Below are 13266 nucleotides of genomic sequence, written 5' to 3' on the forward strand. Positions count from 1 at the left end.
GGGACGTATCGGGCGTCGTGATGGATACTATATTTCGAGGGACGTATCGCGTGCCGCGATGGTTACTATATCGAGGGTCGTGTCGTGCGCCGCGACAGATGCATGAACAGATATGTCCCCCATGGGTCCCAGACAGAGAGACAGCGGGTGGGTATCACTAGGTCAGACATGCATCATTATACTTGACATTGCATTCCATTGCATTGCACATACTTATCATTAGTGAACTTGATATTGTGCTTTGTTGATCTTCTGATTGCCTTTCTGCGGAACTTGTGATTGATCTATATTGAGCTTGTTATTTCGGATATGTAATTTGTTGAAATATTGTTGTTGAGGATATATAATTTGTTAAAGTGTTGTTGTTGAGGATATGTAATTTGTCTAAGTGTTGTTATTGAGCTACGTGCTATGTAAACTGTGAGCTGTTAGGTTGGCTTGATTTTAATGCAAGTTGAGTTGTGGAGGTTCGGTTGGGGGTGGTAGGAGTACTTGTATTTCATCCCCTTAGCTTGTGTTTAGAGGTTTACTTGCTGAGTACCGTGTGGTTTGGTACTCACCCCTTACTTCTACAAAAAAAAAATTGTAGGTTATGAGCCTGAATTTTTGTTGTACTTGTCATTCTCTTCTTTTTCGAGGCTTCTTGGAGATTTGTGAGGTAGCTGTTTCCATCTCAGCAGACTTGCTTCTCCTTAATTATGATCTTGTTCTATTCTAGAAACAAGTTCATTTGAGACTTAAGTTTTCTTTTGAATCAATTGTAATATTTTAGAGGCTTGTACACGTGATTACCAGGTTTTGAGTTTTTTTATTAAGTTACTTATATTTTATTTTCGCACTTTATTGTAATGCTTGAGTTTTAGGCTGACTTGTCTTGGTGGGATAAGACGAGTGTCATCACGTCCATTTTTTGATCGTGACATAAAGTGTTGAAGTGAAATTTCATCTACAAAGTAAAAAAAGAAATTCAAAATGAAGTAGGAGAAGGGTGTGGATATATGATGAAATTAACTTTCAAAATCGAATGTATAATATTATATATATAAATAACGAATTTGATAAATTTTTGGAGTTCGATAATCGCCAAAAACAATATTAAATTGTGGCGATTTTGTAACCTCTTTAATAAAATCAGCATAATTTTTTTATAACGTTGGATCAAAATAAAATGTAACCTCCTTAATAAAATCACCATAAATTTTCATAATGTCGGATCAAAATAAATTGTCACAAAATGAATTATAAATGAGACTTCTAAATACTCATACACGTTAACCACCATAAATTATGCATTTTTGGTAGTACGAATTATTATCTAAGAGAACAATATCTAAGATAAAATACATTTATTTATTAATAATGTGTGGATAAAACTAAGTAAAGATAAAATACAGAGAAAGTATGCAATCAACGATCAACACATATACTAGTGGGATGTGATACTTGTAGAGGAGGGGGGAGGGTACCAGGTTGTCATTGTAACAATCCATTTGATCGTTTTGAGTAATAGATCTTTTTATTTCATAAATGACTCTTTCAATGAATTCTAAATAAGTATCTTAGACTATTCGTGTAACTATGATTATTTAGTTAACGAATAATTATAAAGTAATTTATTTAGTTGATGGGTACGTATTAAATAATTAATTTTAAGTTGATTATAAATGGGTCAATCCCATAGAGGGAATAAAAGTAATAAAGTTGAGCAAATTTTTATTCATTAATAATTTAGGGATAATAAATTAGGTTAGAATACTTACCTGGTAAGGAAGATTAGGAGCGAGGACCGCCGAATGCATTCAGGTAAGAGAATTGTGCTCTGTTAAATGGCATCATACTATTTCTATATCATTATGATTTTAATTGTATGTTATTAAATTAGTGGAATCTTTGTATAGGAAATTAATGGTGTCAATGATTAGTAATAAGGATAATAATAATTATTGAGCTAAGGAGGGACAAAGAGAATGAATTGTCAGTTGGAAAAGTTTCTGCATATAAGTCCCTTTTCGTTTGTTTTTTTTTCCTGCGTAATTGTTGCTATAATATGCAATACACATTATGGTACTTTTTTTTTGTTAGAAAACAATTGAAAAGGTAGGTTCTTAAAAACATATGGTAGAAGAGCGGTCGTGGGTAATGTATGATTATAATGTGTAAGAATGTAGGATGGTCTTAGATTCTGCAGTTTTATTTACTTGTGGATTGACACTAATAATTCACTAATATAGTTTACATGCTGGAAATTTTATTATAATATTATATCATAATTTAAGCTTTAACTCATTGAGATAGGTAATTAATTATTAAGTGTATCATATAATTCGAACAGCATCAAAGCTATGATAATTAGAGGATTAAGACTTAACCCTAGGCTTGCAACTTGGGAAATCTTAGAGTTAACATATTGGTTGACAAAACATGGGAAAGTGATTATAGTGATATTGGTACCTATAGAATTGTTAACTTATAAATTATGCCTACTTGTTAGATAAACATTCTGAGGCAATGATAAAAGGAAAGACATTGAGGAACTAGCCTGCTTGATTTCGGTTCTTCGGTGGAGGTAGGTTATGGTTTATATTATTTGATAGTAAACTTTTAATAGTGATTGATATGCATTGAGTGATATTGTGAAGTTCTCTACGTACTTGACTGTTTGATTGTGTGACTTGGTGGTATGGTTTGTAGTTGGTCTGAAATTCTGAGACCGTTGGACCCTCTTTATCAAAGAGATGCCTTGAATAATGAAGGTTTGATGAAATAATATAACAATGAATTGAAAGTGGTGATAATAAAGGATAAATTAACGGTATTCTTGGATCGGAGTGTCACGTTCTGATACGGTATTCTTGGAACGGAGTGTCACATTACGACACGGTATTCTTGGATTGGAGTGTCACGTTCTGACACGGTATTCTTGGATCGGAGTATCACATTCTGACACAGTAACATTAAAGGAAAAGGATATTGAATTAATTTAATGTACTCAATCTCAAGGAACCCATTTTCCAACAAATGTGGTGTGGAGGCATGAGTCCTCGTGTGTGCTTGATATTGTGATTGAATACGTATTTGCTTCAATTGTCACTTGTTCATGTTGTTTGTTGCTTCTCACCTATTAAGTACTATAGTTGATTTTATACTATTATTCTTTGTATATTAGTTAATATTTTGGGTTGGCCAACTCGTACTGGCCCCTACTTGTATTTTTCTTTGTTTTCCTTATATGGAGTGCAGCAAGTGTACCGACCAATTTGAATCGCCCTTAGCTCTATCAAGTCTCGGCATATCAGGTTCAAGGGTGAGCTATTCATTCAAGCTTGGGTTGGATTCTCTCAGTCATTAGTTGATGTCCTTAGTTTTAGGACACGAATTACTTTATTTCATTTATTTTGGTGTCTTTGATACTCTTAGACTTAGTAATTGGAGATTAGATGTTCTTGTTGTGATGACTTTCAGGTTTTGGAAAAAGATATTTAGTAAGTTTTTAAGCATCCGCATTATGCTTGTAGTTTGTAAGTTGGGGTTAAATTCGTTGGTTCTCCCACCTAGGGGGTTAAGTGTGTATGTCACCCACGACTTGTTTTAGGTCGTGACAATCATGTGACCCAGTATTTGACTCCCTCATAGTGAAATGTGCCAAGCATGAATACACACATGCTAGAGGAAATAGGGTCTAAAATTACTAGTCTGGGAAAACCATATTAACACCTGAAATAGTCTTAACATGACACTCTACATATGATAATTTTTTGGCCTATGTGGTGTTCTACATGTATTATTTCTTGACGATACGTGTGTCTACTTATTCAATTTTATTAAAGTATAAGTGTGTACTTGTACACACTTAAAGTTAAATGACATAGTTATCGCTGAAGTCAAGTTAAGAGTCATGTTTATATATTATGTCTTACATTAAATATGCACATGATATGAAGTAAGAGGAACCTATATCAACTCAATTGGAAACAAGAAAGTATGGTAAGGAGTTTTTAAATATCGAAGAAGCTGACACAAAATCATCAAAAAAGATTTCTGTACAAAAACATTGTGATGTAAAAGGATTTAAACAACTCAAAGTCTTAAACCAAGAAAGCTTCTACCAAGATACACATATTCCTCACATGAAATCATCTTTGCATCATTTGCTCTTAAAACAAGTACTTGACCATGTATAGAACAAAGATGCAGTAAAATAAAGAAACCTGATCCCTCATTAGTTAAAGTAATGTCAGCTTGAATATGTGGAATGTGCTCAACCTTCCCCTTGAATAGAGAAAGACATCCAATAATAAGAAAACCCAAGAAGAGAGATTTCAAGTGCATATAAAGAAAACAAACTTATTTCTTGAAAAGTATGATAACAAGAACAACGATGAAGAAACTGCATAAAAAAAGTTCTAAAGGTATTGTAGAGCTATGAAACTTGTTTCTCATGAAATGACTCGGATAAAGAACGAGAGTTATGAAAAAAAATCTTCCACAACCTAAATAGTCCTTTTTAGAGAGAATATTTGTTTGCAGCTTGTGCTAAGGTCAACCAAGGTATCCAATTCTGTGAATCAACCTCCGAAAATATGAAGTTAATTAAGTAACATGATCTTAAATGATAGATATTGGAACCCCTTGCAAATTGATACAATCTCCTGAATGCAACCTCTCAACCTCTAAGAAAAGTATAAAGTCTATATTGATCGTAAAAAGTGAGAAGACCTGGTCAACCTATCAAAAATGACCCAAATATCATCAAATGTACGAAAACTTTAGGGCAATCCAACCATGAAATCCATATCTATCCACTCCCACCTTCATTCGAGAAAGGATAGCCTTTGAATCAAATGACCTAATCTTAAGTGCTCATACTTCACCTACTGATAATTCAAGTACTTAGACATATACTTTGCAATATCTCACTAAATCCAACACCACCATTAGAATACTTCTTCTTATATTTCTCTTTCTCCTTCTCCTCCCCCTACCTATCTTCTTCTCCTGCACCCCCTCCTATTTCTTCTTATTCCTCTTCTCCTTCTCCTTTTTCTTGTTCTCCTCTTCCTCCTCCTCCTCCTCCTCCTTTTCCTTCTTTTTCTTGTTTTTTTGCTCCTCCTCCTCCTCCTTCTTCTTTGTCCCTACCACCTACTCCACCTGTAACCATGGAACCTCATGTTGAAAAAACATTACAAATAATGAAGAAAATAGAACAACTCATCACACCAGCCAACTAAGTACACATGTTATTCTAGTTATACTATTGTTTTATTTTTTTATGCATTATCTGGGCTTATCAAAACCCATGGATTTCATTTATTTGTGGTTATGTACATAAAAAGTTATGGTGAGATACCACCATTTTGAGAAAATCTATCTTATATCTTGAAAACATATTTTAAGAGACAATTAACACTCTTTGTATGTGTCCCTAATGTCTTTAGTGACATTGGTCCTAATGACACTTAATTAATGTTGGTAAAGATTTTAGTATTATTAATTGTCGATATTTAATTCCGCTAAAAGTTTTTTTTATTGAAGTGTGATCAATCTCAACTAAGTGGGAGGAGGATTAGATCAGCAGACTTTGCCGGTGTGGTGACTCTCTGCATGATCAAAGCAGAGCTACGAAAGCAAGACAAGCTCCGCAAGAGCAGAAGAAGTAGATCTCAAATTTTTGTAAGTCTTCGACTGGTCGTTTAAGATTCATTTTAGAATTCTGCGGACACAAACGAATATGTTTCCCAATCAGAAATTACACTTTGGCCTCAACATAATGAACAAAACAAACTATGTAGGTTTTCTATAAAAAATGTTGATCAAAGCCAACACAACAACTAAAACCACTAAAAACAAGCAAACAAGCAAACTTCCCAAACCAAACCAACAATCACAAGACATAAAAAAGAGGTCCTAGTAGACAAAACTAATACTTTGAGAGCTAATGACTCTAATAAAAATCCCATCCATTTCATTAAGAATATTGATCGAACTCAACCCTTTCAACTCAAAAATCCCAAATGTGAAAAAACATACAAAAAACTCTCCCTTAAACCTCAAGCAGAGAACCACCCACCTCAATAAGACATAATACCTTATAGAAGCAATGAGAAGGGAAAAATAGTAAGCTAAATAAAAACCAAGCAATGGACTGTGAGGGTCATTATAACATTGATGTGAGGTTAAAATACACATTTTTATTATTTATTTACCTCATATTTATTATTTATAGTTGTCCGTTTTGAGCATAAATTTTATGGATTGTGCCAAAATTGTGTATTTTATTTGTATAATTAATTTGATGAGAAAATGAAGAAGTTTGAAGCTAAAACGAATTAAAGATGAAAGGTTGAAGAAGGAAATCAAGCAGCCATTAAAGTGAATAATATATATATATATATATATATATATATATGGAAAGCTGGCTCAAATCAAATTGATTGAAAGTTTTGTTGCCACGTGTCAATCATTGAAAGGGCTCTTAATTTGGAAGCGGAGGCAACAACATATTCGAGGTACATAAATAATTTACGGAAATCAATTCCTTTTCGATTTTGATTTTCTAATTTGCTTGGACTCAATTATTTTATTTAGTGTTTTCTTTATCTATAAATAGGACATTTAAATTATTATTTAGGGGTGGCCAAGAACCCAGATATATGACATAATATAAACTTTCTTTTATCGTTGGAGCTTTGTAAGAGCCGCCGTGGAGGGCGAAAAATTGTGGTTTATTCTTTCTTCTCCTTCATTATTTATTTGTATTCATGATTAATAAAGAGATAGTTTAGCTATTGTTCTTAACTTTTTTTTATTAACACAAGCATATTCATTTTAATAACTTTTGATTGTGTTTTTGAGATGATGATTAGCTAAGCTCCACAACTAGGTTTTTGGGAACCATAAACGATTAAGAAAGTATGAATAGTAATTAAGCAATTCTCAAATAGGTTATTGCATGTATTGATAATTCTTTCGCTTAAAAGTCTTTTTAACGAGTGCACGTGTTAGAACTCTCCTTTTTGCTACTTGCCGGACCAAAGAGGTAGTTAATAAGAAAAGAATTATCAACATAGATTAAGTGGGATACTATCTAATAGGTTAGTGTCGATTGATGCGAAGTAATAACTTAGTCATACATCGGTTGTGATGCTTAATATGAAGTAAAGGTAAGGGTTAGTAAATTATATACACTTAGCAGGACCAAGGTAGGGGTGAAATTCTCTAGATGCCGGACTAAGGATTTAGAGATACGTAACTTATCAATTTGCATGCATAACATTAAGATGAATTGCTATTAGTAGGATTACTGCATTATAAGCTTATGGGTAACACATTCCTAGTTATTTTTATTAATTTCGATATAAATAAATACTTAGTTCAAAGCTATTTTTATTTCTTTTATTTTTATTTCACTTTAAAATCCCCCATTTTTATTGAACGACTATTAAGTTAAATATTTGCTATTGATAATATTCTTCCATATTCTCTGTGGGATCGACCCCGAATAATAGTTGGGTAAATATATTGCATACGATCGTTTATATTTCTTTTAAAGAAGTATATTTTGAACGTTATCAAATTTTGGCGCCGCTGTCGGGTAATATAACTTAGAAATTGTCTTTAGTGTTTATTTTAACTTGTAGTTTTTTTTTGTATTTTGTTTATTATTAAATTTTATTATTATCATCGAGTCAACTGAGCTTATAGAATAGTGTATGGAGATGAAAAATTGTTTCTATATTCTTGAATTTATTGTTCCAACATTGAAAAATTACATTCCTCACTTAGGATTCAAGAAGTGCATAGTGTGATGTCTGTTGTTTGGTACCTTTCATATTGTAACACCACCCATTGAGCGTGATACGCTCAAACTTACTTCTCGAATAAGAAGTAAAGTGGTCGTGTCAAGTAAATAACCCAACTAGTGAGGTTGAGATCGTTCCCACGAGAAAAATAGTCTAGACTTAACTTCAACCTATTATTACTATTGTTTGGTCAATGACTTCCTTAGAAATTAAAAACATAAAAAGGGGGGTTTCTATCTCTAAATAAGTGAAAATAAATAACGAACTTGAAAGAGACACTTGACAGCTTTTAATGTTGGGTTTTAATTAATTAATCAAAGTAACTAGGGTTTACGTGTTCCCCACAGGTTCATAACTTGATAACTCCAACTATAACAATTCTTTCCTAGTATCTTGCATGCAAAGTGATAAGTTATGTATTTCTAAATCCTTGGTCCGGCATCTAGAAAATCTAACTCCGCACCTTAGTCCGGCTACGTGTGTTGCTATCCTAACCCTTATCCTTACCTCATATTAAGCATCGTATTCGGTATTTGACTAAGTTATTACCTCGTACCAATCAATACGAGCCTATTAGATAGTATACACTAAATCTATGTTAATAATTCTTTTCCTATTATCTACCTCCTTGGTCCGACAAGTAGCACTAAGGCGAGTTCTAATGTTGGTCATCCGTTAAAAAGACTTCTAAACGAAAGAAATATTAATACATGCAAGACACTAATCTAGAATTGTTATTTTAGTTAGGTTTTATCTCATTATTTGCCTATGGTTCCCACAACCCTAGTTATGGAGTTTAGTTACTCATAGCCATAAACACAATATTCAAATATATTAAATACGAATTCATGTACTTACTTCAATGAGAAAGAAATAGAATCCAAAGTTTGCTTCATAAATATCCAAAAAAATCACTTGCAAGAATCTCAAAATCCAACACTAACACACAAAGTCTAAAAATATGATGTCTAATCTCATAGATTCTAACCTCAAAAACGAGGTTTTTCGAACTATTTATAAAAAAACAAAAACCTAATTAAACAATGATTCTAATTGTTAGAAATCTGCCAAAATGCGGCTGGGTCGACGGACCACGCGACGGACCGTCATGGTCACGACGGACCGTCATGGACTCCGTCGTCCCATACTTGTGCAATTTCTTCTGCTGCTATCTTCATTCCCCTCGACGGCAAGTATGACAAACCGTCATAGGCACAACGGTTCGTCGAGGGTCTCGTTCCAAAAAACTTCAACTCTTGAAATCTGGGTACTAGGATCAGTTCTCTGATCTTCACGACGAACCTGCAGGACGGACCGTCAGAGCCACGACGGACTGTCACAAGCTTCGTAATCCCACACTTGGTCAGACTTCCCCATCTTCCTTCAGCAGCTGCACTACGCTGCCACCTACGGACCGTCACAAGCACGACGGACCGTCATAAGCTCCGTAGGTGGTCTCTTCTGTATTTCTTCGCTCAAAATCTCCGCATTCAACTTTTGACAGATTTCGTGCAAAACAAAGAGAAACTCATATAAAAACTAGCACAAAAAGACTTTCGGACACACTAAACTTAAGGAAAAAGTATTAATTATACCGTGAAACCACGGTATATGAACACCCTCAACTTAAATTCGTTGTTTGTCCTCAAGCGACGCACTATGACTCACTACACAATCTTTGTACAATAGTATCCATGTTTTATCCTTTGCAATCATTTGGCTATCAATCCCGATTAATCTCATCAAATCTATGCATGTTATCACTATTATGCTTGAATTTTGTGGGATTATAACATGACACAGACTCACCATGCACTAACATCTATCCTCTTCAATTTGTCACCGAGGTGCTAACAATTCCGGTATTGCAACTAGTGTCCTCACTTCAAAATAAAATCCTCATTTTTCACACAATGATTTCAGTTTGAGTATAAGGATTACTTTTCAACACTCGCTCTCAGAACAAAGTCACACTCATTCATACCTATTGCCATAAGCTTGCCCTTATTTTCACTGCCTTAAGTTTGCTATACAACCTTTAGGATCACAATAGGACTTTCTTAGCTTGTAACATAGGCTCAGAGTCAGGTAGGGTATATTTAGGTATAATTTAGTGACTTTTTTCCCTCCTTGACATATCGGCTAAACCTTCCACTTTCTATCACTTTATCTCGCCCAGTTTCTCTTATTCTTTCACCTTGCTATTTTCCCTTCTTTCTTAATTTGTGTAAGTGACTCTTTTCTTTTCTTTTCTTTTCTTTTTGTATATTTCTCTTTTTCTTTACTTTTCTTTCAACGAGTTCTTGAGTCACTTTACTTTTGTTCTTTCTCTCTCTTTGTTCTTTCAACCCCACTTTCCAGAGCATTCCTCAAAACAGCCACCCTCAACTCATGGCTTTGCCATGAGTCAAGGTACACAATACCCAAAGTTGGGTCAGGGCCATAACGAAGGTTGTTTATTCATTAGCCACCCTCAACTTATGCTTTTGGCATAAGCTGAGGTGCACATGTCCAAGCAGGGACCAGGGCCAACATATTGTTCCCAGAAAAGATCAGTAAGGGTGAAAAAGAAAGGTCTAATTTTAAGCTCAGATTATTTGGATCAAAGAAGGATAACTTTCATTTGGTTTCTTTAATTAGGCTAGAAATGGGCTATCTTGAATAAGGGTCTATGATCTTTTCCTAATGGTCTGTTACGGCTTACTTTTAACAGAACTAACCAGACAAGTTCTAGCTCAGTACCAATAGTGGACTATTAAGATTTCCTCACACTCACTTGACATCTCATCACTATACCATATTATCAGACACCTAGTTCGAATTGAAGACTTAGGGTAATGCAATGGTGTAACTCTATTTCATGCTTAGAGCCACACAATTATCAGTTACTATGCCTAGTCATGCAACATTTTCCAGTTCTATTAGGATATCATTTTAGCCATCATGCTTTAGAGTTAAACTATGTACAAAAGATATAAACATGCCGGTTCAACAGAAAAAGTAATTAGTCTTTTGGGGAAAAAGAACATAGGCAAGAAAACCCCAAAAGAGGATAGTGAGTTGGGCTACTCAGACATCACCCTAAGACTCACTTTCCATTTACCCCACCCCCAACAATAAAGCATGAAATTGTCCCCAATTCATAAAAAAATCTAGATATTAGAGTGGTAGGTGAAGCAAACCTGTGGGGCAAAGCGCCGTCGATTAGCAAGCTGGTGGGTCCGGTTCCCCGGAACCCACGTCCTCTACAATCTGGACACCCTCAGTGGTTTCCTTAGCAACATCCGCACCATCAGTAGTGACTTCTGCTATCTCTACAGTGCGGGAGCTAGACGCCCTAGCCGCTAACTGTGATGCTCTGATCTGGTGTGCCTCCTCCTCAGCAAGTGAGTCTCTCCTCGCAGCCACCATCTCTCAGTGCTCCTTCTTCCTTGCTCGCGCCTCATCCTCTGCTCGACCCCTACGCCTCTTGGCACTCTCTCGAGGGGGAGGTGGTGGAATTTCTAAAGTAGCAAACAGAGCCGCCAATACAGAGTCCTCAGCAGGCTCGACAGACTCTGGCACCCTCGCCTCTAGGATCGTGTCGATGTCTGCACGAAGACTGTCGGCTGCAGCCTGAAGAGTCAACACATCCACCGGAAGGGCTGGTCGGGCTAACACTCTCAACTCAAAGGCGTCCAGGCACTGGTTAACCTCAGCAATCTTCCGCTCTGTAAACTGCTGCATTTTCTTCTCTAGACGCTCTTCAGACTCAGCAATCAACTTCTGCATCCACGGCTGGATATGATGCTGAAGAGTGGCCATTTGTGCCTCTAGTTTTTGGACCCTATCAAGCGGGACCAGTGCCGGTAGAGGGGCTGTGCAAGAGAAGCTCGGGGTTGTGCTACTACCCGGGATAGACTCGACCGGGGTAGTGTCAGTGGATGCCTGTGTAGCTGTGCGGGCCTGGGCTACCGTATCCGCAAGATCATCAGCAAGTGGGGGCAGCTCTGGACAGGGCCCTCTGCGTGGAGCCAACTCATTGGCCTCGTCTATGATGAGGCCGACGTCTACAGTGCCTTGCGGGGTCTTAAGCTGATCTACGTGCCATAGGGGCACACCTACGGACCTGCAAAGGGCAAAGATCATACACGGGAAGGGGTAGCTAGTAGTGACCTTGAATGCCCTCTCGTGCATGAATGCCTGGAGAAGCCATGCGAAGTCCACCTCGAATCCTTCTATCATTGCCGCCATCAAAACTGCTCGATCCCAGGTAACGATGTTATCAGCAGCTGTGGGGAAAAGGCAGTGACGGACGAGCAGCCAGAAAAACTTTACTATGAACGTGAGGTTGGCCTTCTTGATGGCCCCCTTCGGTTGTGTGACCCAATCGGCACCCTCTCCATCTAGTGACAGGTGCAGGGCATCCACCTCTTGGTGGTCTCTCTCAGTGCTGGCTCGCGAAAGAACTGTCCATCCATTACTATCTTCCAGCGGTAGTCAAACTCAACAGTGATAGGGGTCTGAGTAGCATCTGCACTCTCGCCGTATAGAAACCGGCGGATGGTTGGCAGGAAAATGTCAACCTGCATGCCCCGGACTCGAACCTGCTCCTATGGGGCCTGTTTAACGGGAGTAGCGAGCCTATCAATCTGTGATCGGAGAGTTGCTACATAGGATGCATAGAACTCGGACCATTTCCTCGCTGTATCGTCCCAACGGACGTGTTGTCCTCTTTAAGCGATGCCTGGTGAAGAGGTTGTGGATCTCCAACATCATTGGGAGACTTCCTGTAAGTACCCGCCGCTCCAAGGTGAGTGTTCGAGTCATTACTCCTTTATCAGTCAGGAACTTGGCGTCAGAGTAAACTTGAAACTGGCCGTTGACACACCACCGATTTGGATGGTCAGAGGCTGGGGTGGGGACCTGAGCTGGTGCACCGGATGTAGAGTCTTAACTGTCAGCCTCATCAGACGAGGTCGACGCTGCAGTAGTGGCTGGTGCGAGAACCTCAGCAGAGCCAGAAGCTTCCTCGGACCATGACACTCCTAAGGAGCCAGACGCTCCTTCCTCATTTGTGGCTGACCCAGAGGGTGTGCCGGTCAGTGTGCGCTCCTCATCAGACTGGGAGGCAGTGACTACGCCAGACGCCACCGTCTTGGGTGTGGCTCTGGGAGCACGTGCAGCAAGGGAATGTGTGGAAGTGCCTGGGGGCACATACTCAGGGTCCCTCTCATCATCAGAGCTAATGATCAAGCGTGTAGACGGGGCAATAGACTTTGATCGCCCACGTGCATAGGTTCGGTCTATCTTGGGTTCCATTGTAGATAGCACCTGCAAAGGATCAGTATTAGTACGAGTAGTGGCAAACAACACAAGCGAAACCATATGAAATAAAATAGTGAAAATAATATGTAATTGCTGTAGAAACAGTGACACATGACGGGCCTGGTGACGGCTCGTCGTGACTATGACGGACCATCGTGAG

The 13266-nt window shown here is 37.7% G+C and overlaps 1 long non-coding RNA gene across 1 annotated transcript in view; it reads left to right on the top strand.

Moving 5' to 3' along the window:
* The first annotated feature begins 1736 nt into the window (after positions 1–1736).
* LOC138340710 (uncharacterized) overlaps positions 1737–13266 on the top strand; it is a 48202-nt gene continuing 36672 nt past the window's right edge. The window contains exons 1-2 of the long non-coding RNA XR_011213447.1: positions 1737–1803; positions 5533–5670. This is a non-coding gene — a long non-coding RNA (uncharacterized lncRNA). The remainder of the gene's footprint in view (positions 1804–5532; positions 5671–13266) is intronic.

The sequence above is a fragment of the Solanum lycopersicum genome, chromosome 12 (assembly GCF_036512215.1).
Source record: "Solanum lycopersicum chromosome 12, SLM_r2.1".
NCBI classification, from domain to species: Eukaryota; Viridiplantae; Streptophyta; class Magnoliopsida; order Solanales; family Solanaceae; genus Solanum; species Solanum lycopersicum.